We start from the raw sequence: 26,614 nt of genomic DNA on the forward strand, positions 1-26,614 counted from the left end.
CCAGTTCAACTTGCCAGTTTCTGTCAGCTTTACCATGCCAGATTAGCACTGCTGTTAGCCTTCAGAAATACCAACATCTGGAGGTTCCCTCACCACCCAGTCCATCTTCAGATGTTGCAAGTCTGCAATTCATCCACCCACTGACAATCAGCACAGCTGGCAGGACCAGCCATAGGTAGTTCTTTGTCCTCAACAAAATACATTTGTCCCAATCCCACCCCTGCAGTCATGCAGCCACCCAAGCAGATCAAACAAAATCCACATAATGATCAGCTTCTTGGTTATTCCCTGGACGATTGCCCAGTTGCTCTGGAGGGTGACTCCTGACCCTGCCTGGGAGCAGGTGCCTTCCTAGTGTGGGTCTGTAAATCCAAGTCATCTGGCAAAAAAAAATATGCCGTTTCCTCATACTTTTACATTTCTTTGGATGTGAGGAAACAGAGCTCAGTCTTGTTTCCTGCTCCTGAGCCAAGAGAGGCGGGGGAAACTGGAGGTGCATGTAGAGAAAGATAGAAAGAGGGCGGATAAAAACGATCAAGGAAAATAATAATAATAAAAAAATCCAAATCTGCTTCGCTCTGCTCTGTGAAGTGGTACATCATTAAAAAAATATGCCTCCCCCCGCCCAAGTCCTCCTCTGCAGGAATATATGACAGTCTCAAGAACTAATAGCATTATCTTGCAACATTCAAGTGTTGTTGCACTTATGCTCTTACTAAAAACAAAACAAAAAAACACCAAAAAACCACCACCAACCAAACAGCCTCTTAATTTGCTTTTTGCCTGAGAAAAACACATTTAAACAGGAATCAGAGAGAACCTGGGGGGGGGGGGGGGGCGACTACTTCACATCAGTAATCATTTTCAAAGAACAAAGGCTTTACTTTATAGATAAATAAATAGATGTGAAACATTCTGCATGTTTTATTTTTCCCCAGCTTGCTCCAAACCCCTCACTCTGAATGCATTAGTACATACACCTTAAGCACAATTCAGGTCTTCGTGTTGCCATGGAACTGAAACCTTTGCAGTTTAGATGGTGGTGTACGCCAGGAAGCATACTGTTCTTACACTTCCTATAACAGAAGCAAAATCACTGCATAGCATTAACTCCCTTAGTATTTAAGGCATTCAGTGTCTTTCTTGTCTGCTCTTCTTCACAGAGTTTTCTTTTTCTATCGTGCCACATGCAAATTAAATACATTTGACATAGCTTTTCTCGTCTTCATAAAGTCAATAGCTCACACGCTGAGCACATTATAGAAGGTCCACAAGACTACGGACTTTCCTTCTCGAATAAAAGGTTGTTTACAGGCACGCAGCAGCTGAGGCAAAGACTGGAGACAGCATACATATATGTATATGAAATACATGTGGATATAGTGAAGTATTATATATCAAGGCAGCGTTTAAGCAGATTTTTGAAACCTGGTTAACATATTTATTGCTAACACTCCTGACACTCCTTCTGAATATTCTTTGGCATCCATTTGTCCGGACAACCAACAACAGTGTAAAACTGCAGCAGGCACCCCATCTTTCCACATCTTTTTTTTTCATAAGCTAGGCTGGTGGGCTTTCAATGGTGAGCACAACTTTGGCATTTAGAGAAAAAAATCAGTACAACTCTGTGCCATCTAGAGACTCAGCCTACAGTGATTATCTTCAGCAGATCTGAGCTTTTCACTAAAGCTTCTGAAAATGACTGCACACACATTGCAAATACATAGATTTTATATTCAAAGCAAAAACAGGGTATAGAAATATCCAAATTTATTATAAAAAAGATTACCATAATAAATAAATAAACAAATAAATAACCATTTGTCTATGTAAACATTGACTCTCTACCTGCAGAAACAGCTGGAAGCTAGTCCGTGGTCTGAAGCCAGCTTGAGGCTTTTTTGTCCAAAGTTAAATATTTGTACAGTATTAAGGTTAAAATTAAAGCATTTGCTAAAGAAACTTGCTGACTTGTGTATTTATGGAAAAAACAAGAGGGAATTTAGCTTCCCTGACCATGCGGGTAGATTCTTGGGATGCCTTCTCTACCCCATCAATTCCTGGACAGCAGAGAGACAGACAGACTACCAACCGGGGAATTCCCCTCTCACTTTCCGGGGGGTTTTGTGCGCGGGCTGGAGGCAATAACTTGTGCCTTTCTGAAGCAATAACCCAGGCAGTTATTTTATGAAGAAGGCGTTTGTTGCTTAGGTGCCTACCCCTAGACCGCCTGGTAACACTCCTTCCTTTTAGGATTGTCCCCAGCACAGAAAAGATCCATTCACCCAGTGCCTCCGTCCGAGCAGGTTTGCCCAGTCCCTGTGCCACAAGCGACCTCTGCTTGGCCAGCAGCTCCCAGCGGCTGGGTCAGCGGCTGGCCCGCTGCTGGCAAGCTCCTGCAGCTCACTGCCTTGGGGATGTGGGCTGAGGACTGCTCGCAGACGAGCTTTCTCACGCAGGGTTTGCTCCACCCTCTGCCTCCCTTGTACTTGCCAGGAGGCCACTGTGTCTCTGTCCAGAGCGAAGCAGCTGGCCCCTTGCTCCTAGGTGCTAGCAGGAGCACACTAGACTCAGCAAGGGCCTACACCATCAGGTCCCCTCTCCTTCTCTCCACCAAGGGAAGAGCCGTGTTGGCAGAATACACTCCTTATCCTTTCACCAGCAGTGGGCATCTGACTGTCAAATGCCCCCACCACCGCGTCCATTACCTTGGGTTTACGTAAGGCTCTTGCTACAGGAAAATGTATGTTGTGCCATGATCAAAGGCCAGTGTAATGTCAAGAGCATTAAAAGGACTCTAGGGAATGATTAGAGTCAAAGGGAAAGAATTTATGATGGTTAGTAAAGTTAAATCTCCCAGAGTCCTGCTTATTCTTGCTAACTGCAGGTAACCAGATCTTATAGGAAAAGTTATTAAAATCTGGAAAGTTATTAGCGCCCCCTTTGAAAGAAAATTCACAGTTTCTGTGAAGTATATGGCCAGAAGAGAACCTGATTCACCATAGCGCCTACAGTGACCCTAAAGAGGAGAGGAAGAGAAGACGTATCCCCAGCCTGTATCTTGGGTGAGCAGCAAGGACCTCAGTACCAAAAGATCTCTTCAGCATGTGTGTAACCTGAATAGTCCCCTGCAGGTCTTCAGTCTGACCACACCTGTGATACCAGCCTCTGCTCAGTATCTTCTACCCACTGTCAAGTACCACACTGTGCCTCAGCGAGGGCATCAGCAGACAGGGAAGGAAAGCTTCCCCTTGTGTCAGCACTGCAAATCCAGATGGGAGTGAGATGAAGCAAAGAGAAGGAAGCTCTTGCCTCTCATTTCCAGTCTGATGTTATGTACCCACTTTCTGCTGAAGAATGCAATCTAACTGGACTCCATAGGACTGCTCTGAAACTTGTTTTAAACAACTTATAATCTAACACACCCAAAAGTTGGCATAGTTTTACAAGACACTAATGATATTCCACACTGAGATAACAACACCAAGAGAAGGCACAGGAAAATGGAGAGCCAATTTTTTTTAAAACTGTTGGGAAGTTTGTATTCATATCTAAATTACATGCGCTGTATTGGATCCCAAGTTTCATTTTTCTACCACTTAACAATGACAAATATATTATATGTGCCCTTTCCATTTTGTTATTCTTTCACTACATTACATCAAATTTAATTTCCTGTGGAAGTGTATAATCTTCTCAGCTGTGACTGTCTCAGAAGTTTTTCTGTAATAAGGAGGGCCTCATCCTATGGCAGGCCGATCTTTTATGAGCTGTGCTCCTGTAGATTAGTTTCCTGAAATGTTTGCAATGCTATATGAGAACTGGCAAAAGAAGAAAACCAAAATAACACCCAAAAGGAAAAAAATGAACACAAAAACCTCCACTTCCTTCTGACTCCTGTATTTATTGGTCAAAGGAAATTTCATTTTGATTTGGCTAGAATGCAAACACATGAAGGTTGCTACCACGTATCAGAAGAAGCTTCACAAGGTGCAAGACACAGCATCACTTGCTCTACAACTCTTTAAAAGCATGGCAGCAAGATGGCTGCTTGTCCTTTGTGTCCATGGAACACCGAGATCTGCAAGGAGTCACCACTCCAACCGCTTCTCCCTGCCACCTGCCCTCAGCTCTCTGAGAGGTCCCCTCCACGAGCAAAAAGCCACATTCCACCAAAAAAAAAAAAAGTGAAAATGTCAACCAAGATGCATTCATGCTTTTCATTATGAGACATCTGTGACAGCAGGGAAACAGACTAGCTGGCCTTTTGGGTCCTTTCCAGACCTCTGCCCTGCAGAATGCAAAACTCATCTTCTTCAAACCAGCTTTCCACTATCAATGTTCACATACACCCCAAAATTACTTATTTACAAAAATATGTATCAACAAATAATTCTAAACATTTTCAAATTAATCAGCTCAGAAGAAACAAGAGCAATGGAGATTATTACTCTTATACCCATCCTGAAAAGGTGCTTAGATATGGATGAGAGAAGAGACATGTGAACAAAGGCATAGAAAAAAGTCTGCAAAAGGTTGGGTTAATGGTATTCATCCAGCAGAGATTACTGAGGGTGGCTACACAGGCATGCTAGAAGCCCTGCCAGAGGATGAACACTTCCTCCCTTCAGTGGGAGATGTCACCTCCAGGAGCTTCTCTTCAAATTGACCCATAATCAGGCCACGTTTGGAAACCTCTTCACCATTCAGCACACAAGTCACCCGAGTTGTGAACTGCTCTCCCAAAACACTCTGAACCGCTCGATGAAGCATGACCTTTCTCTCCCCGCTTCCTATAAGACTTACAAGTCTTGCTTAACCTCTTTTGCATCACTGATACAGCAGAAAGCGACCTACATTTCTGACATTGTCTTCAAAATTATATATAAAAATACACTGTATTAAACCAAGATATAGACTTTTGGAGAAAATAGTCATCTCTGCTCTTCACTGTGTAACTTTTGAAGCTAGACAAGCATTTTCAATAATTGAGTCCTCTTTAAGGTTATTTTGGCAATCCATTTCCCTGTAATTTTGTTTTATGCTTCTATCTTTAACACCTAATCACTAAAAACTGGCTAATCAGTAAAAAAAATTACAAGCAGAGAAAGTTACTTAAAGAAAAGTCTCAGGTGTTGTGTGCAGTGCAATTCAACTCCCATCAGTATGAAGAAACATTTTCCCACCAGCTTCAGCAGGAGTTGCATTGAGGACATAAGTTAGATGAAGATGCTCCATGCTAACAGTTATGTGGTGTGCTAGAAACTGCTGCAGAATATAAAACAATGATGTAACCACTCTCATAAAATCAGTTTGCTCATGATTTTACAGGTCCTGAATGTGTGTTAGCAATTTCAAGCCAGAACAGTAGAAAAGAAAAACAGGCCAGCTATTGATGACCTTACATTTATGCCCTTGTAGGCCATAAATTAAATAGCCTCCCTTTACTAGATATGGGTCTTAGTATCTGATTTTTTATACAGGAAAAAGGCTCAATATATGGATTTAATTCCTATTGAAATCTTGGTCAAAGACAGTGAGTGATGTAAAGCTACACATCAAGGGAATAACTGCCATCATCTGGCTGAGTTTGGTAAAAATGGAGTTAATTTACACTTCTTTAAGCATTCAGTGGTGTGTGAAATTAATTTAGATTGACCAGAAATTGAAAATGGAATGAAGGAGAAAAGCAATTAAAGACCTTTCCTAAATGCAGAAATAGTACTGCTTTAAGTGCAGCAATACAGTTAAAGTACAGAACCCTTCACGCTACTGTCACCAAGCCCTCCTGCTCGAGGAAGAGAATAATAGTCTGTAGATATACATATCACTACTGTACCAGTATAACTTCATCCAAAGGAAATATTGGTAGAATACTGCTACCCATATCTGTAAATAATTACATTTTCAAGATCACATGCACAGTTCTGCATACAGACCAGCCCTAGAAGATAAACATCTGCTGGAGTGGCTTGGTGTAATTGATTGTACATGTGGCTTAACATTTGCTTCAATGACTTTTAGCACCTTCATGTTATTGTTTCTGTGTTGTTTCAACACGCAATGGTTAATGTAAGATGCAGACATTCACATACCGTATTCTTATGAATAACTGGTTCCCACAGATGTGGCAGTGATAACATTGTCATCATACAATTCAAAGTAGCTTGCTGTAGATCACATTTCAGAAGACGGTCCCACCTGAAAACATAACAAATTCAGATAGTAAGTTCATCATATTCAGACGTTTACATCAAGCTCTGCTAATGTTTTGTATTTTCATGTATTCCTCCTCTACGTTAACAAGGTCTGCACTCTTCCAAGGCTTACAGAAAACATTTTGCTGTTCACAATGGCAAGCAAAAGTTTCCTGCTATAGCCAAACTATTTTGGCCCACTGCTCCAGACCAGATTTCAGGCATGCTATCAAAGCAATGAAAACTAGTCATTGTTAATGCAGAAGCTGTAACTTTCTGGCAGACACATACAGAATTTCAGATTTCCCATTTGTCAGGTCCTTGACAAGCACGTAATTCCTTTCACCGTTGAACTGTCAGTTTGGCTCTACCTCTATTTTTCTGTGTTGTTTGGTTTTTTTAAAAAAAAACCCAAAACATTGAAAATAGCTGGTTTAGAAGATGCTAGGGAGCGAGCTCTATCATGAACTATTCTCTTGAGATCAAGGGGTCTTAAGAAAGCATTGCTTTCCTATCAGTGACTGCAGTCACCTTATTTATAATCACTTGATCATTTCAAATAACTTGATAGGTAGATCTGTTATTAAATATTTCAATATATATTGTAGGCAACGCAGATATGGAAAATGAGCTTGCACTAGCAGTGTTGTCTCCAATGACAAGACACATGGCTGCAAACAAACTTCGCAACTGAAGAGCTAAAAATGTTTTTTCCATACTAATACTAGTGCTAAAGTCACAATTGTTTGAAACAAACAGATTCAGACAACCTACAAGACTACAGCGTTAAATAATGAAAACTCATTTGGAGTTGGATGAGTTGGAAAACTCATCTTGCTTGTTAACTCATTCTGTGATGCATGACAATGTGGATAAAGCTATAAGACACAGTAATTGACACAAAAGGTAGATTAAATGGGTTCTTTTTATTTAAAAAATGTGAATAAAATTACTTGCAGGACACCCAGAAATATACCCAGACACACACACGTACAGACACACCCACAGCAATGAGAAGTCATGTTAGAAGTAAAGCAGCCTCCTCAAACAGAAACTGATCTTTCTCCTGTTCTACAAGCAAGAGGTTTTCAGGAGGGACATCTAGTGAACAATGAATAATTTTAAAGAAATTATATTTTCAGTTTTTAGCCATTTTTTAAATGACTCTGATGTTTCCTTGACTCTTCATACCTCCAAAGTGGCTTGGCTTTTGCCTTTATTATCATTCATTGGTCAGCCACAACATTACACAGTTCACTAGTGCCATGTATGTCTTCATTTACTGCCACCTAAGCAAGTCAGTGTCTCCCATACTCTGTATTCAGTCTTCAATAACAAATGTAAAACCACAAAAAGATTAAGTTATGAAGACTATATTCTGTGGTCAAAAAAAAAAAAACCCACAGTAAAGGGTGCACTTCCCATATGTATGACACTAATATGTAATATCTAATGATTCCCTGCTCTGAAACAGTATAAATACAAGTTGGCAAACAGAAGCAGCACAGAGTAGTGAACATATATATTTCAGTACACGCATACTTAAACACCAGACGTGGAGGTGAGTTGCTGAGCCACAGGATGGGATCCAGCAGCAAGGAGAGAGATGGTGGAGCAGACACCCAGAGGCAGCTCTGGCTGGCAGAAGGCACAGTGCTCTGCCATGCTGCATCACCACAACTTCAGTTGCACTCCCCTTCACCAAGAAGAGCCCCATCCCTCTTATCAGGCAGGCAGCTCCTCTAGCTCTGTGCCAGGACTGGGGAGGTCCTATGTTGCCCAGTTGAAATACAGTGGTTGGAGAGAGCATGCCAGGATTCAGGCACCATCGCATTCATTCACCTCTGCTCTGTAACCCCAGCTCTGGCTCCTTCCCTTTCACTCACAGACACCTCTGACTCCTCAGGCAACAGATTGCTTACCAGGAAACTTGTGGAGGTATGATGTATGTGAATTCGGCCTGGGGCCACCAGTAAGTGCATGCACACATTGGCTTACATAGGGAGGACCAAGCAAACATACGCTGGGAGGGCTGCACCACTGGGCAGGCTGGGGATCTGATGTGAGCCAAACAAGTATTTCATTGAACGTGAAATATATCCATTCTACTGAACTGCTTAAATTTTGCTTCGTAGTAACTCTGTTTTACCTAAGAAAGCATTCTTTCTCAACTTCTCAAAGGCTTAAAAAGAATATTCCTTCCCAGAGAATATCTTGTAGCATCCTTGCCACAAAAGGATGCTGCTAAAAATGGCCAGCTGTCTTCAGCAGGTAAATACAGTACAACATGTAACTCATTCATTTTCTGCTTGCAGATTTATTTGGAGTCAATCCGACCCTAACAACTGCACCTAATCATTTACCTTGCATCATTTCATTTACTTTTTAAAAGCCTAACAGAACTTTTCAGGTAAATGAGTTTGGGGTTTTTTTGTTTTTTTTCTTTTTTTTTTTTTTTGCTGCCTGTTAGCTGTGCTCTTGGAAAATGAATAATATAAACCAAAAATCCTAAATCACCACATGAATGCAATAGAATGATCACAAAGTAGCTACATCTTGAGCTGAAATCTATCACAAAACATGGAACCAAGTGAAATGCAGTCTTTCATCTCTAGTGAAGCAGTTCAAAACTAGTTTATGCTGGCACCCATCATCAGCTACCACTGGCTTCCTGCTCTTCAGTGTCTTGTAGAAAATGAGTTTGTTATTCTACATTTGAATCCCTTATGCTCAGAACCTTTCACTGAGTCTTTATCCTCTTCTTTGGCCAGGTCAAAGCCGTGGTCCAGATTTTCAAGGCCACAGGCATGCCCAATTTTCAGTGCTTATTGTCTCTGCTAACAGAAGAGATCGGGGGATCTCAGAGACTATGTAGGAGAAAGCAAAAACTGCTCAAAACAAACCACTTCTGGCAGTGCAGGAGGGACCAAGGACCAGCTCCTGAGAGTCAACTGAACTACTTAGACATCTCACAACTTTCAAGATCTTTCACAAAGATCTTCCTGGCACAGACTTCCTAGTGCCTTTCCTTCAGTGAGAAAGAAACACCAATGCCTTGAAAATACACTTAGAAATTGTAAGTCCTGGAACAGCACCTTTAAAGCAAAGGGAGAGACTTTCCAGGTGAAATCTGAAAATGGAAATTACATGGGAGGTACTTAAGGAGGTGGTTTTGGCAGTTATGGAAATATGTAGTGTTGACAGCAATACACTGGGGACTCAGCACTTAAAATCTCAGTAGGAGAAAGATACATACAAATAAAACATACAAATCAATACAGTCTCTACAAAAAGAGGGAATTATAGAAAAATACACACAGTTTTTGTCTAAATTGCTTCTTTTCTATGGCTAGACAGTGGTAATCTCTACTGTCATCAATTAAAACCCCCACTTTCACAAGCAGTGTTTTAAGGAAATGCAAACAATAGGCACAATTAGAAAAATTAATGGAAAATTAATGGAAAAAATTAATGGAAAAAAATTAATGGAAAAAATGGAACTTCTTCAATTTGAGTTTATTGGTTTTAAGACAATACTAAAACTGTATTTATACAAACTTAACTACAGATAAGATACCCTCTCACTTCAAAAAACTCCTTTCTTACAACAAAGTACAGCCCTGAAGAAGAAAATATGCAATCTTTTGCATTATAAATACCCATATTAATGCACACAGCATATTCACACCAACAGAGCTGAAGTTGCCTTACAAACACAGGTATTTAGAAGGTGCCTATAAAACCACTGCAGTGCTTTAGGACTTAACAGGGGTTTGGCAATTCTTTCTCCACGTTCAGTAAGTATTTTCTGCTCATTTGAAAAATTAACAAGTGCTTACAAAATGGGTGAAGTATCTAAACCAAATGTTTAGATTGAAGCAATACAGCCATTCAATTGTTTACTAAAGTCAGATCTAAGTATTAAGCCTAAAAAATCCCATTACATGTATATATTTATTAATTTAAAAAAACCTATAGCTTCTAATTTCAAAAAGATATACCTGTGAGTAACTTTTCAGAAAAATATATTTTAAAGTGAAAGAAAAAAGTAATTAATTATCTGAAAAAACTTTACTTTCAAGAAATTTAAAGAATTAAAAAAAAAATTACAGTCTCTGGCCTCTCTCTCTCTCTCTCTCTCTCTCTCTCTCTATTTCAGAACTTCAGCATTATTTCAATAAACATTGAGAAAGCTGGTATTTAGTTCTCTCTGACATCAGAAGCTACATTACAGACCCGACAGCACTTGTATACTTTTACTATGCAACACAAAAATGAATGGATGAATAAACCATCTGTAAAATATGTCAGGCTAGTAACATCCACACAGGCTGAAGCCCTCTGCTCCATACAGAACAAGCACAGTGTACAACTACAATACAAGCTTCTTCTCAAACTCTGTCTCCCCATACACTCCAGCTATACTCTGGAAGGAATAAGAGCAGTATTTTCTCAGTAACCAGGAATTATGTTGCTGACAACAGCAATTCAGTTCTGCACTTGTAACATCTGAACAGAAATAAGCCTCATCAACAAGTGGGAGGGGAAGCGGGAAAATAATGAGAGGAAGAAAATGCAGCTGCAAACAGGGGGTAAACTGCAGCAGGAGGTTGTACAGTGATGCACACTCATCTGTCGTCTGACGGCATCAGGGGATTTAGAAACAGCAGATCAGAGAAACTCCTTGGGAAAAGCTTCACAAAAGGAATGAGGGACATTCCAGAGCTGTACAAAAAATAATGCACGAAAATCCCCAGACAACCAATATTTTTTCTTTGACTTTCTTTGATAACCTGCATAGAGGGCATTTAAAATAAAAAAAATACTTGTTGGACTGTCTCTGGCATGATACACTCCACCAGCACTCCTTAATCAAGTGTATTGTCCTTTTTCATACTATGACTTGCTTTGACCTATTCCTTTTTTTGACTATTTTTTTAAAAATTCTGACCCCCATTTTCATGAATGTTAACAGTCACAAAACATATTGAGAGTGACAAGACAGTAAACATCACTGTCTTGTCAAGGCTGTTGCACTTGGACTGCGATGTGGATGATCATCCAAAGGCTGGTATATGAGCTCAAATTATAAGGTCACTTGAATACCCATCCCTCCAAAATCAAAATTTACAAAAACCAACCTCTGAAATAAAAACCTAACACCTAGAGTATTTCATAATAATTTCTATTCCTATTCCAGCAACAGTAATGAAATTTTCATTTCAAAGAACAAAAGCCATTAAACAGAGTATATTGTCAAATGTGGCAGTAGATGCTGGGACAACGAATACATGGGAAAAAACACCCCATTCCCTAACATGACATGTACAGGTGAGAGACTCATAGAAGAGGATAGACAAAAAGTCAGTCTAAAAAAGCACAGAGATTTGATAACTAATCAGAGACAGAAACCCGTCTGAGAGTCACAACTATCTCTGCAGGCTCTGAAAGACAGAATTAAATTGGCTTAGTACTATATTCAAAACTTAATTTAATTAGCTGACATTAAGCAGGATAAGTTTGCAGTACCATGTTGCTCTGACAAGCTGTCTCCAGGAGGGTAACTGGAAGGTAAAATCTTACTTTTCAGCTTGAGATTATGGCCATGCACTGAGGCAAAAGGTAACAGGACGTCTGCTGAGGGCAGCTTAAAGTTGGTGCTCGACATTTCACCTTACACTGTAAAAGGGTGGTATGTGATCAATGAGTCAGAACGTGAGTTTCAGATTCTGCACATTTATTCATATGGTTGTGCGGCTTCATCACTTTCTGATGCTGCCACTTACAAGAAGAGAGCTTCAGTATAACTTCTGCCAGGAGATTATTTTCTCCAGCTTCTCTCAGTCAGAGTGGGCCCCTGAAAAGACTAAAATACACTAGATGCAATTTATTTATTTTTGCTTATATGACAGCACATTGGTCTTTATTTGGAAAAACGACATCTGTGCGGGAGGCAGTGTCTGTGCCAACCTGGCAGGCTGCCTGATCTGCCAGCTGCTGTGCACCTATTGTCTGTTTTACAGGGTCACTCTCGGCACTCCTACTCTACTCCCAGCATCTACCAAGACTTCTGCCTTCTTCTCTACATGGCATACAACGCACACGTCACAGTGCAGCCTGGAAGCCGAGTGGCAGCAGTTGACAGAGAATGAAATAGACAGAAACTGTGTACATAATTTGGAGGCAGATAGTAACAACTGAAGAATTGATGGTAAAATGCATAGGAAATCCAAATTACGTGTTCTCTCAAGGAAAACTTGAAGGAAATGGAATAACACATTTCAAAGCAAGAGTCCCATGCATATGAGACTTAAGAAGCCCCACCTTCCCATGCCTCCTTCTACTTAATGATAAATTTTGTTCTGGGGAAAGGTATCTCACTGTCAGCGCTAGAAGTTCTGCTTATTTGCAAAGCAGGTGCATGCATCCCAGGCCATGACACAGAAGCTACTGCTCACATCACTTATATTAATGTCTCAGCTCTGTCACACCAGAACCAAGCCATATTTACCAGGCAAGATAGAGGGGGTTTGGCCATCCCATTAGTAAGTCACCAAGGAGGTGTTCCTCCATCACATAGAATCATAGAATAACCCAGCTGGAAAAGACCTCTTGGATCATCGAGTCCAACCATTCCTATCTGCCACTAAACCATGTTCCTGAGCACCTCATCCACCCGTCTTTTAAATACCTCCAGGGATGGGGACTCAACCACCTCTTCCCTGAGCAGCCTGTTCCAGTGCCTGATGACCCTTTCTGTGAATTTTTTTTTTCCTGATATCCAGTCTGAACCTCCCCTGGTGCAGCTTGAGGCCATTCCCCCTTGTCCTGTCCCCTGTCACTTGGGAGAAGAGGCCAGCACCCTCCTCTCTACAACCTCCTTTCAGGTAGTTGTAGACAGCAAGAAGGTCTCCCCACAGCCTCCTCTTCTCAAGGCTAAACAACGTGACACGCCTGCACAGCAATATAAGCTCTCAGTTCAGGCTGGCAGTCCCCTTCTTCCTCCCCTGCCTCCTCTCACCAGGACTGTATTCAGGCTGTGTGACATGGAGTAGTGGTTTACAGATTTTAAGAGCAAGCACAACACACCACAAGCCCTTCTCTGGCACCACATTAATCACCTTCCTTTAATGACTACTTCTTCTGATAAACCACCCAGCGTACCTAACCATCCACTCCAGCAGCTGCATCTGGAGCAATAAATTATATGTGCCCTTTCCCATGCCCTGCCACTGTGTAATCCACCAGCAGAAACAAAGCCACTGAGAACACCAGCTATAAATTAGGGGTGGAAACCAGCAGGGAACAAGAGACCCTAGTTTTACTAGCCATTTGATGGGTGACCTTGAATTTCTCAGTCTATGTTTTCTCATACTTACAGAGAATAACTGGAGTTTTTTTAAACTATAACGAGAACCACGCACGGATACAAGATACTACTTATTATTAGTATGTAACTATACCACCTATACATAACTACAAATAAGAACTGCCTTTAACTAAACAAATGTAGCTACAAACAGAGAACATAAGATTTTGTAGTAGTAATTCTTAATTATTTCACTCCCTTCCAGGAAACTCAAGTCCACTGCTGAGCACGAATAAAGACACAAGATACTTATGATAAGAAAAGCAAAACAATGGCCTGACATGACCTAATGAAATCACAGGATACTATCTCCCTAGGGTAGAAATCTCCTTATTCCAAAACTTCCTTTCAAGTGCCCTGAATGCATTACTAGACAAAGAAACAAGAAACTCACTTTCGCAAGGCAGTAACATTTTTTAAAATAGCGACATCTGACATTATACCATAAATCTTCTCCCAAATCAATGTGTTTTATGTCAGATGGGACCTTTACACTTCAGAATAAAGCAAAATTAAGTCTGAATCACAACACAAAGATACATGTAATAAACTTTAAATATGTCAAATGCTCCACTGGAAAAAGGCTCGCAGAAGGTTTAACATGGAGCTGAAGGCTCACACAGTATTGCAAGATTGACCTCTGGGCTGCTAAGAGATGTACGATGCCGGGAGTGCCACCAAGTCGTAGGACTTGAGAAACAGACTGAGCTCTTAGCTGCCACAGATTTCATATCTGAGCATGGAGGGCATCTCACAATCTGTCTCTGTCTTTGTGACAACATTTCTTTCCCCTTACATTTATCTATCAGATACTCACATTCTAAATTCAGGGTGTCTGTAGATGTAAAACAAGGAAGCCTACATGTTCATAGAAACCTTCAGATGTTACCACAAGGGAAAATAATAGTAATCATAACAAAAAATCACTTATATCACACAATTCCAACATTTTATCACTTGCACACAGCTCCCTATCTGGAAAATACTCTCAAAGGAATAAATTCTGCCTTCCATCCATGATGTCTTTTGTTGTCTTGTTTCCTACATAAAAAAAAAAACCTACAATCACACACTGTGCATAATGACACACCTGTATCTACCTGTCTTCCACTAATAATTTCGCTAAAGACATTTAACAAAGAGGTGGCAATCTCAGAACTACTTGGCTGCCAGAAGCTTCTTCAGATTCCAACTTGTGCTCAAATAGACGAGAGATGATCAGTGTCCACATTAAGGGAAAAACCTTCCATGTTGACTCGTAAGACAGAACAGAATTTGCAAATGAAATACATGTACGGAGATGCAAAACTGTGCTGAAACGCTGAAGTTCACAACTGCAGGTGCACCCATATGGCTGAATAAAAATGGGAAAGAAAAAAAGTTTGAGCACTGCAGCAGCACACTGCTCACTAGCTTGACTTCTATGTGGTTTTGGACCACTCCAGGCACCTCCTCACAAGACAAGTCTGCTGTCAGGAGGGCTGCCTCAGCAGTCTGGATGTGACCTAGCCATGCAACCTGACTGCCAGTTCAAGAGCCAGTCCTTTATCTCTTTTTATACAGTAGGTACAACACAGCCAAGGACTGCATCCAAAAGCCTGGCACTTAGAGGAAGCTGGGGTTCATGATTTCTGCTACATACTGAAAACTGGAGGCATTTTCTAGTGCATCTGGTGGGTGCAGTACTGAAGGAGAAGAAAACCAAGGGAGTGGGAAGATTGGTAAATACACACACACATCATTGCCTCACAGGGACACCTTGCTAACCTGTCCCACCACTCTTCCATCTTTGACCTAAATCTGAATGTTGGTGCCAGAAGTCAAGAAGTACAAAAGCACCAACTGGCCAATATCCCTGCTAGTACTATTTGTGGAGTTGAGCTCCGCTGCCCAGCATGCAGCTGCTTCAGACCGAGTGCCCAGTCTTCCCCACGGCCCCTGCCTGTTTCCGTCTCCCTCCACAGTGGGCAATCCCAGTCTCCTTTGAGTCTCATACTATTGCCAAAAAAATCTACTGCTGCAGACACATGTTTATTTCCTACACAGCCTAGACCCAGTACTCAATATATATTTAAAAACAGTAAACTCTGCATACTTCCAAACTTCAAGCCTTTATATTCACACGATAAATCAATAAACAACACATACAGCTTATTTTATAGAAATACATATCATCCAGAAAGACTTGTGAAAACACTCATTGCTTTACAGTTCACTACCCGCAAATGTTGAGGACTGAAATTTGGTAGCAGAAAGGTCCATGACACCTCTAGGCTTCTTTGAAAGTATCAGTTAAATATTTTAGACCACATACTACCATACCAGAACTCCACAGCTATATTAATTATATCTTCCTTTTACAGATCTGCCTTACATCTTTTTTATCCGCTGCTTCCAGCAGGGCTTTATCGCAATACCTTCTGCCCATATTCCAACAGCATCGGAACAGGGGTCTTACAAACTGTTTGTCTGATACTGAACGATTTTAATGTACTGTCCTGACAAACAGTGGAAACCAGTGTTGCCCTTTGACCCAAGCATATAAATACAGGAGCTAGCTATTCCCTCACCGAAATCTGAAATCTGTCAGTCATTCTCGAGGGGATTAACCACAGCCCAAATCTTGTCATCAAAATCTTTCTATATGAGGAGAAACTTTCCATATCAGAACTTTCCTCAGTGTGATTCACCTCCATTACCTAACCCCAGAGAGAGACCTCTATGAAACTGGGAATCTGTGAATGGACATCGATGGAACCTTCTTGGGCCACACATCAACCTGTTAAGGAACTGCTCCTGCCAAACACTTGCCCATCAGGGACCTTCAGTTTCCACGGGGATGGTTTCAAGGGAGGTACCATTCAACTGAATCCTTGCAAATGCTAAATCATTGAAGAGAGACTGGGGTAACACTCCATGGTTTAGGTATTGGAAGCCATATGTGGTGAAGTCTTTTTTGTTCTTCATACTGAGAAACAACTGAACAAGACTGGTCTAATGCATGCTGCTCTAATATTGAGCACAAATCGTTAGAGGGGGTTGATGATGATGAACAGATACAGGCATCACCACTGAATTTCTCACAAACAGATGTCTATGGTCTGGCAATCAAACCACTGTGAGATGGACAGTTTGTGATCTCTGTCTCACTAGGAAAAGGTTACAAAAATCCCATTGCCTGAATGTCTCCCAGGGAGTTTTTCAGGGAGGAAACAGTGCAGTATTTGAAAAATCCTGAAGCCCTCCATGAGAAGCTACTGTTTTGAAAACAGTGGGAGCAAAGCCAGGAAGCTGTAACAGGTGTAAATATACACACATGCACATGCATGCACTCCTGATTACTCATTACAGTTGCAAACAAAACCTTGCAAACCTGAAAGAATATTAAATGGTCCCTCTAGTTCTGTCACAATTGGCTGTTTAGCCAAAATGTAGCAACAAAACTAAAATAAACAAGACAGGTGAACTTCACAGCTGCCCTGTGGTAAAGCAGTGCGTCTACCAAGAACTATGTTTGTGCTGCTGTCCGTGCAACACAGAAAAGTGAGATCAGCAGCAGGTGAATTATAATCAGCAGCACAGGAATTATAATCTAAATTTGGTTTGAAATTTTTTTTAAAAAAAGAAAAATTGCTATATTTTGTGACGCACGTCACGTATGTGTGTTGCAAAATATATAGAAACACATACTGATACTTCAAATATACTAACCATGTGACAAAAAATATGAAGAAAAAAACTTTAAAGCAATTTATTACTTATTCCCACATTTAATAAGAAAAAACCTGTTAATTTATTTATTTAATACTATCAAAAGCATTATATTTTGAAGGCAGTCATTTCTTTCCACTACCAGTTTGTAGCATCCTGCTTTAACTTCTGCAGTTTAGGCAACTTGGAGTTTTATCAGTTGGTGGGAGTAAAAGATTTGAGTAGCTAGAAGTAAGTGCAACTACAAGAAATGGCTTGTAGCTGAAAGACAGATGACAGCAGGATGGAACACATAACGAGAATATTTTAGAAATCTAAAATTTTTCTTCCTATTGATGTAATGTGGACAACAGATGGGTTTTTAAATGCAGCTCTTGGTACAACTTTGCATGTGAGAAGGAAAATAATTCGGAGTTCATAGGAACAGGAGCAGATTGTTCTGTGGATCCAGTTGGTGTCATTCTAGAGCCTTAAACTCTCCTGCAAAATACTGTAAGCAGAACAGCAGGAGTCCCAAAATTCCCCACGCTGGCTTCAGCTCAATAAGCCATTTCTATTCACAAACTCTGTAAGTACGTACCTAACTTCAGGAGCATGTGTAGAACCCAGTGCTTCCACTACAACTTAGGAGCCTGACGAAACTGAAGTTGCACTTAAGGGTTTTGCTAAGCAAGCACCAGAGATATCTGGTAGATATTCACAGGCTTCTCTTTCACCAAGTCTGTGTGCTATGTTTTCCACCTGCCATAGCATTTTCTTTACTTGCTAAGTAATGCGCTCACCAGACTTGCAAAGATGGGCCTTGCTGCATGTAGGAGGCATCCAAGCAACAAAGGCACCAGGCAGAGGACAAGCCAAGCAGAAAAGGTTGCAAACAGGCAGGACATCCTCCTGAGTACACCAGAAGCATCACTGACAACACAGAGGAAAACAAGACAAGCAGGATCAGGAGCATTAGTTTAACTACTTTAATTACTTTAATTTTTCCTGTTTAAGACTTAAAGTAGCGAACAGAGTAAAACAAAAACAAAAACAAATAAGCAAGAACTGTGGGAGAGAGAAGCCAAAGCCACTGGTGCTCTGCTTTCTCTTGCTGGCGAGGTCCAAGCCTGACGCAGGCAGCTGGGAGCAGCAGGGCATCACAGTCCCCTGGCATCACCCACTCTCAGACTCCTAAGTATATTTGTGAGAAAATACAGACTCTGTGCATGTAGCAATTATGATTAATATTTTCTTAGAAATGTCCGTTAGTGAGACACGTGTTCTGCTAAAGACTGGACTTGGTAAAGGTTACGTGCACAGCATAAAACTCACCCTATCTGTGACTCTCTTGAACACTCCCACCACCACCTCCGATTTCCCCACAAAGACACATGTAGCTCAGTTACAACATCCTGGGTCAAGAGAGAAACCAGAGCAACTCTCTTCAGACACAGAGGGTCAGATATCCCCTGGTGTAAATCAGGTTGGCTTTGGGGCTGTCGAGCTGATTCTTGCCTCCAGAAGGTTCAGCACAGGCCAGGCTGAGAACATCCCCTCAGGAACTCTCCTGGTTTAGGAAGCTCTATAGACCCCAAAACATTCTGTAGTGTTCCCAAGAGCTATCTTAAGCAAGACTTTGCTCAGGCCAGTTACCCTTTGAATTGCTCAGGTACTTCAAAATGCAGATTTTATGAAGTTGCACAAAGCCTCAGTAAAACCAGCATGTTCTGCATTGACCACATGCACCTGCTCAACAGCAGAAGTATCTTGCTCCTCCACTCTGCAAAGCTGCTACTCACTCTAATGCTCATTGCAATACAATGTCTTACATTATACATTTCCATCCTGAATTTTATGAGTCTGTTTGGGAAGAAAATTTAACCTTTTATCTTCTAAACATAGCATTTAATATCTGGATCCAGGTCTACGCATGCTGCCTATCTCTAATGCCTTAGCTGCTGACTGCACTTTAATCAGGCTATTTTCGCTCCTAAGTAAAGGAGACAGAACTGGACTCCAAAGCAGTGGTGTAGCCTTACTTTTGTGATAACTTGTATGATCTGTAATAGCATAAATACTATGCATATGAGCAAGGGTACAACTATTGATAACTCTGAGAATGAAGTCTTAAACACAGACACATATACTAAAAAATCAAGGTTCAAATCCTGCCATCAGTTTTAGCACAAAACTCTTTCTGGCTCCCTATGGATCTTCAGCAGAATACAGAATCTGTCTACAGAACATCTCTGCAAAATAAGGAAGTGGAACTGACATAAAGAGAATACTACACAACAATGGTATTTTTGTGCCTAACTCAAACTTATGAATATAATTCACATGAAAATCAGTGTAAGGTGTTGTGAATCTCACCCCAAGCTCATGAACTATGTAGCAGAACCAGGAATTGAACGTATGGGTGTGAAATCCCCACCTAGCCCACAAGTCACTGGACTGTATTTCCTTAGGTAAAGAATTACAGTAAATACATCAAGTCAGCTGTATATAGTCGAACATGTGCGATCACACATCATAGACAGTAAAACACGCCACCATAAACTAAAAGGTATGTTCCAGGCATATGACACTTGGTCTCTAGTTTTTACCTAAATAGTTCAAATTCCAAGCACAAACGCATGAACTAAAAGCAGTTTTACAGGTGAAATCAAGTATAAATTGAGGCTAGGAGTGTTATTCTAGCTTTCAGAGTATCTTTAAAACATGGTTATAAAAAAAAATCTTATTACTATTTGAATGTACAAGAATGACACCTCGGCAAAAATGAAAAATTCCTTTTCTTGCTAGTTCAACCAGGCACCTTACATCAGCAAAACTGACTTGCTGCAGAAGGAACTGAACTGGCACAACCACAGCAGAAAGGATTTGAATCTACAAGCACTGCACTGTGGAAAGCAACTGCTCAAACAAACAAGCTCCATGCAGAAAACCAACTCTTTCGCACCTAATTTAAAAATCCAAATTCCGTTCACAAAGGAAAGTTTCGCTACAAACATCCCGAGAGTTCAAGTAGGTTCAAAGCCAGAGTCAACTGAGGCAAAGAAAGACAGCACACATATTTTTGGATGGTGAAACAAGTTCTCTAAAATAAAGAAATGTGCTATCTTGGTGCTTCCAAAGAAACACAAACCACAGCAACACAACTACAGTGTTGAACTCACGTTGGTAAGAGTCACGGTGCACTCAACCCACCTCCATGGATAATCTCGTCTATGACTGTACAAAGGGTTTTGCTTCTTAGCCCCACAGAAAGTGAAGCCATCACGACCTGTCATCTGCCTCTCCCCAGAGCAGTGGCACGTTCACACAGGACAGGCTGTGGAGTAGGAGGCCTGCAACATGCACAACTACAAGGATCAGGCAAACGCTTCCCAGTGAAATTCATGCTAAAATCCATTCCTGTGACAAGGAGGTGAGACCATGGACCTGCTCAGTTTATGTGTTATACAAAGTTCAGTATTTCCGAGGCTCTGATTTCACACATGCACAATGACTTTAGGGACGCTACAAAATGTTTGTGTTTCAAGCAGCAAAACTCAGATAAAGTATGGCCCTTGCCCAGGTCTGGAGATCAAACCAAGGCACATTGTGAAACCAGACTTAAGAGAAGGTAAGCCTGCAAGAATGAAAAGATTTTATTTAAAATCTCCCAATTTAATCCATTTAGACTAAAACATTGTTTTTATCAGTCTAATTGTACATTTGTTTTTTTCCTTGAAAAAAAATGCTTCAATCTGCTAAGAAGTGTCTTCTTGCAGATGGACTGGTAATGAAATACAAATAGAACATTAAAAATGAAAAATGCAATGCACAGCGTATTTTTTCCTTTACTTTTTTTAATCTTAATTTGCACCTAGTCATTTTCATGCCAAGCATCTCATGTGTAGTTAAATTATTACAGCAAATTAAATTTTACCCTTTTTTAACCGGCAAAAATGGTGAAACTGAGTTCAGGAGAAAGCCATCCCCGTGGTCCGGAAAAAAAGCTGGCAGGGGAAAAAACAGCTTGGTTCAACAGAGAGATCTTGAGTGATACCAAGAAGAAGAGAAATGTTTATGGGCTCTGGAAGAGGGGACAGGCCTCTTGGGTGGACTACAGGAGGGAAGTGAGATTGTGTAGAGAAAAAATCAGAAGGGCTAAGGCTCAACTAGAAATCAGATTGGCAAAGTCTGTGAAAGATAACAAAAAATCTCTCTATAAATATATAAATAATAAAAGGAGGACTAGGGAGACCATACAGTCCCTATTGGATGCAGAAGGAACAACAGTGACAGGGGATGAGGAAAAGGCTGAGGTACTTAATGCCTTCTTTGTCTCCGTCTTTGATTGTAAAGAAAGTTGTTCCGTCTGTGTACAAACCCAGGAGCTAGAGGAGCAAAATGAGGCTCCCATGATCCAAGAGGAGGTGGTCAGAGCCTTGCTAGCCCGACTAGACACCCACAAGTCTATGGGGCCAGATGGGATTCATCCAAGGGTATTGAAGGAGCTGGAGGATGTGCTGCACAAACCCCTTTCCATCATCTTCCAACAGTCCTGGAAGACTGGGGAAGTCCCACTGGACTGGAGGCTGGCTGATGTTGTGCCCATCTACAAGAAGGGTCGCAGGGAGGACCCAGGGAACTACAGGCCTGTCAGTCTGACCTCAGTGCCAGGGAAAGTCACGGAACAGGTGATCTTGAGTGCTACCATGAAGCACATGCAAGAGAACCGGGTGATCAGGCCCAGTCAACATGGGTTCACAAAAGGCAGGTCTTGCCAAACTAACCTGATCGCCTTCTATGACAAAGTGACTCGGCTGCTGGATGAGGGGAAGGCTGTGGATGTATCTTCCTGGACTTCAGTAAAGCCTTTGACACAGTTTCTCACAGCATTCTGCTTCGGAAACTGTCAGCCTCTGGCCTGGACAGGCGCACACTCTCCTGGGTGGAAAACTGGTTGGATGGCCGGGCCCAGAGGGTGGTGGGAAATGGTGTGAAATCCAGCTGGAGGCCAGTGACAAGTGGGGTTCCCCAGGGCTCAGTGCTGGGTCCAGCCCTGTTCAATGTCTTTATCAATGGCCTGGATGAAGGCATCGAGTGCACCCTTAGCAAGTTTGCAGACGACACTAAGCTGGGTGGAAGTGTCGATCTGCTGGAGGGTAGGGAGGCTCTGCAAAGGGATCTGAACAGGCTGGACCGCTGGGCAGAGTCCAATGGGATGAGGTTTAACAAGGCCAAATGCCAGGTCCTGCACTTGGGACACAACAACCCTATGCAGTGCTACAGACTAGGAGAAGTCTGTCTAGAAAGCTGCCTGGAGGAGAGGGACCTGGGGGTGTTGGTTGACAGCGACTGAACACGAGCCAGCAGTGTGCCCAGGTGGCCAAGAAGGTCAATGGCATCTTGGCCTGTATCAGAAACGGCGTGACCAGCAGGTCCAGGGAGGTTATTCTCCCTCTGTACTCGGCACTGGTGAGACCGCTCCTCGAGTACTGTGTTCAGTTCTGGGCCCCTCAACACAAGAAGGATGTTGAGGCTCTGGAGCGAGTCCAGAGAAGAGCAACGAAGCTGGTGAAGGGGCTGGAGAACAGGCCTTACGAGGAGCGGCTGAGAGAGCTGGGGTTGTTTAGCCTGGAGAAGAGGAGGCTGAGGGGAGACCTCATTGCTCTCTACAACTACCTGAAAGGAGGTTGTAGAGAGGAGGGTGCTGGCCTCTTCTCCCAAGTGACAGGGGACAGGACAAGAGGGAATGGCCTCAAGCTCCGCCAGGGGAGATTTAGGCTGGACATTAGGAAAAAATTCTTCACAGAAAGGGTCATTGGGCACTGGAACAGGCTGCCCAGGGAGGTGGTTGAGTCCCCTTCCCTGGAGGTGTTTAAGGCACGGGTGGACGAGGTGCTAAGGGGCATGGTTTAGTGTTTGATAGGAACGGTTGGACTCGATGATCCGGTGGGTCTCTTCCAACCTGGTTATTCTATGATTCTATAATTATTTCAAGTTTTCCTGCAATACAGGAACAACTTGATAACCTGAAGACACGTCAGGGTTTGAATGGACAAGATACATGGGGTTTTAACAAAAGCAAGGAAAATGGAACAACTGTGTACAGCAACCTGCAGGGCAAAAAAAAATCCCTCTCTGCAGAGCTTTTTGACCAGGACTGTTAACCTCTGAAGATCTATTCAAGGACCTCAGGATGAGATGACACCTAAGCAAGTCACTGCCCACACACACACACAGCTACATTCCCCATTCCCTCCTTGCCTGTGCCATCAGTGCAACTCATGGCAATTACTTTCTTTCAGCTTGTAGCCACGTGCTCACTCTACCCGGCTCACTCAGATCACACCGATTTCAACAGAAAATCCACCAGAAATCAAGGTCAGCCCATACTTCCCGTGGCAGATGGTGAACAACCCTCACTCCTCCCAGGCGTCAAGCCCAGCAGCCCCTGCCATGGCTTTAGCCTGGGCCTGTACAGACACGGCTCACTCCCCAGCAGCCCTCAGCCCACTCCTGTTCACTCCCCAGCAAAGCCCTGTGGCAAAGGCTCTCACCAATGTAGTGCAGCAGGCAGTCAAAACAACCCCCTCTGCAGCTATGCCCATCTCACAGACTCGACCAAAATGTCGGGTGATAACTCCCATGGGCTCCACAGTGCTCCCTCCTGCCTTCTCAGCCTTAAAAGTCTTGGCTCTTAATAAAATCACGAGTACTTCTCATTCAAAAAAGTAAGGGAAATTAAAGTAAAAGACATTCAAACCTTCCTAACAAACCTTATCATAAAATTGCACCCATGCTACAATTGCCAGTATGCATAAAAATTCTGACTATTTTATAAGGCACTCCTACCTAATATTCATCTGCATTAAGAAAATCAAGGAGCTGCAGAAATGACATAACTATTAGCTAGACAAAAAATGGTAGAGAGTCAAATGCTGGAGCTGACACAAACAGAAAGCATTTGATGAACACTGTATTTTTGTTATTATCATGCAGAAAAAGGAAGAGGTCTTTCTTCACGTACAAAATCTTGGCATCCTTATGCGCTGTTACTTAGACCCCCAGCTCTAGGCTTCTGCTGCTCTAAGAGTAACACATTAGTACACAAAACTAATTCAATTCAGTACAATAAGCAAAAATTCTCCTGAAGACCAAAATGTAAGTTTTCATAAAAATCAAGGCCCTTCTGGAGGAGGACAGCCCAAGAGAAATCCTGCATTTGTTTGGAAAATAGGGACATAATGAGAGCAACATGGCCCGCTTCCTTATAGTGCCTTTTCAACATCCCTTGGCCATGACCTGAATGGCCTTCTGTGTGAGAAAATACATGTTTCCATCTGTGCTTGTTCATCTCCTCTTCTCCATGCTGAGATGATCAGCAATGGTGCAAGTTACAGAAGTAGCTCACAGATGTAACTGTTTCTCATTATAACATCTCAGCTGTTGTCTGTACTAATGCATAACCAGCCACTGTGTACGTATGCACGTATGGCAGTGTACAAGAAGACCATAAATATCGGCACTCATTTTTTAAAATTTTTTGTTAATAACAAAAAAACCCCAACAACTCAAAAATAAAGTAGGTATTAACCCAACAGCACAGTTTACAGCTTGCTCATCTATAGATTAAAGGAAGGAAAAATACATAATTATTCAAACAAAATGAGAGGGAACAGGACAGTTTAAAGTGGAATTCAGGAGCACTAAATCATTCCTTTTCTTAAAATTTATTATTCCCACTCCTTTCCTAAACGCCTGTTATTCTGATGACTTTATTTCCTAACATTACTATTTAATGTTTGTATCCACTCCACCAAAGAATAAGGTCATCCCAGGCTTAACAACTCAGCATGACTTTGAAGATCAAAACTGAGTAACAGCAGAGAAAACTGCCAAGGAAATATTATTAAAGGAAAATTTAACTTAAAATCAATTGCATTTATACTAATGCATTCATGTAACTACTTGCTTCCCCTTTTCTATAAAGTGGCTGTAAAGTCTCTTGAGACGGAGGACTGTTGTAGTGTATAGTTGCTTAATGACCCTATGGGGCATATTTAGAAGATGAAAAGAGATTTATATAACATTTTACAGTGGCAATCACAGGTCATCAAGTTATTTTATTTTACATGTGAAATCAGTACCATTTAAGAGACTTTTCCCATTTTTTATTCTACAATGCTTTTCCAGAGGAAAAACAACAGCCCACAGGGGCAGGGGGGAGTGGAGAGGAATGGTGGAGCAGGGTGGAATTTGGCATGCACAAATACAAAACCCTCCAAGGACTGCACACGCCTGAGCAAATTCACTTCTCTGTCTGTTAAACATTCCCATCCGAGACTTCGCTTCAAGACACATCCTCATAAGGAATAGCTGGACCTTGTCTGTATGGCTGGCAGTACCAACACACAGTATTTCATTTCAAAACCCAGGCATATCCTATTCCACTAAGGGCTGAGTGCTGTAATTTCTTTGCCTATCTTGCTTTTCCCTGCTTGCAAGCATCTCGTCATGCACAATTCATGTTACATAACTCCAGCTTGTTAAAAACAAGTCATTTAGCTAGGTAGTGCAATAGATTAATGAGGTAAACCCAGAACTTGCCTATTACAGAACCCAGACAAAAGCTGCTCCTCAAGAAATATCCCTATGCAACATTAAACAACTGCACCAGCACTGTTTACATTCAAATTTAATTAAATCTTTCAAATTCAACATACTGTACTCCAGACTACTCAGTGCCTCTTCTCACACCACAATATGCGAACTTCCCAGTGCATATGCATTTTATTTTTTAAGAGTGACCCGCCTCCCCCATCATCAGAGAACGACAGTTGAATATTGAACCAATTCATTTCACTTGCAAGAACACTGTATTGCTTTAATGTTTTGGCTGACTTTGATGAGGCAAAATCCTCCTCCCTGAGTTAGCTGCAAAATGCTTGTGTTTCTCAATAACCGCTCTTATTCATACCCCTGTTTTGGTTACAAAGTGTAAAAGCAGCAGCCGGAGAGGGTTAAACAGGTTTCCTGTCAATGCTCTGCAAGAGGCAAGCATCTGTATCCCAGCAAGGCAAAGAAATCTGTTCAGGCCCTGTATATTCAGCATTATTCAGCACTATTGGGACTGTATTCCAGGATCCCTCACGATGCCCACCTGACACTGTGTCCTCTATATTATGCAAGTGATGTAGTCTCCCCAAGGCAAATCATCACCTGACCATCCTGCTCTTTGCAGCTGAGCTGTATCCAGTGACATGCTCTGTGGAGCGAACCATTGCCACATAACTGTATTCTCTTCTCAGTCACTTCTCCAGGGAGGCAAAAAAAAAAAAAAAAAAAAGGAAAAGAA

General features: G+C 41.7%; 1 long non-coding RNA gene across 1 annotated transcript; it reads right to left on the minus strand.

Moving 5' to 3' along the window:
• Window positions 1–686: 686 nt before the first annotated feature.
• On the minus strand, window positions 687–26,614 carry LOC138717963 (uncharacterized). The gene is made up of 3 exons (XR_011336985.1): window positions 26,420–26,614; window positions 6,089–6,204; window positions 687–1,595 (listed from the first exon to the last, which is right to left on the minus strand). It is a non-coding gene; the product is annotated as an uncharacterized lncRNA (long non-coding RNA).

The sequence above is a fragment of the Phaenicophaeus curvirostris genome, chromosome 2 (assembly GCF_032191515.1).
Source record: "Phaenicophaeus curvirostris isolate KB17595 chromosome 2, BPBGC_Pcur_1.0, whole genome shotgun sequence".
Lineage (NCBI taxonomy): Eukaryota > Metazoa > Chordata > Aves > Cuculiformes > Cuculidae > Phaenicophaeus > Phaenicophaeus curvirostris.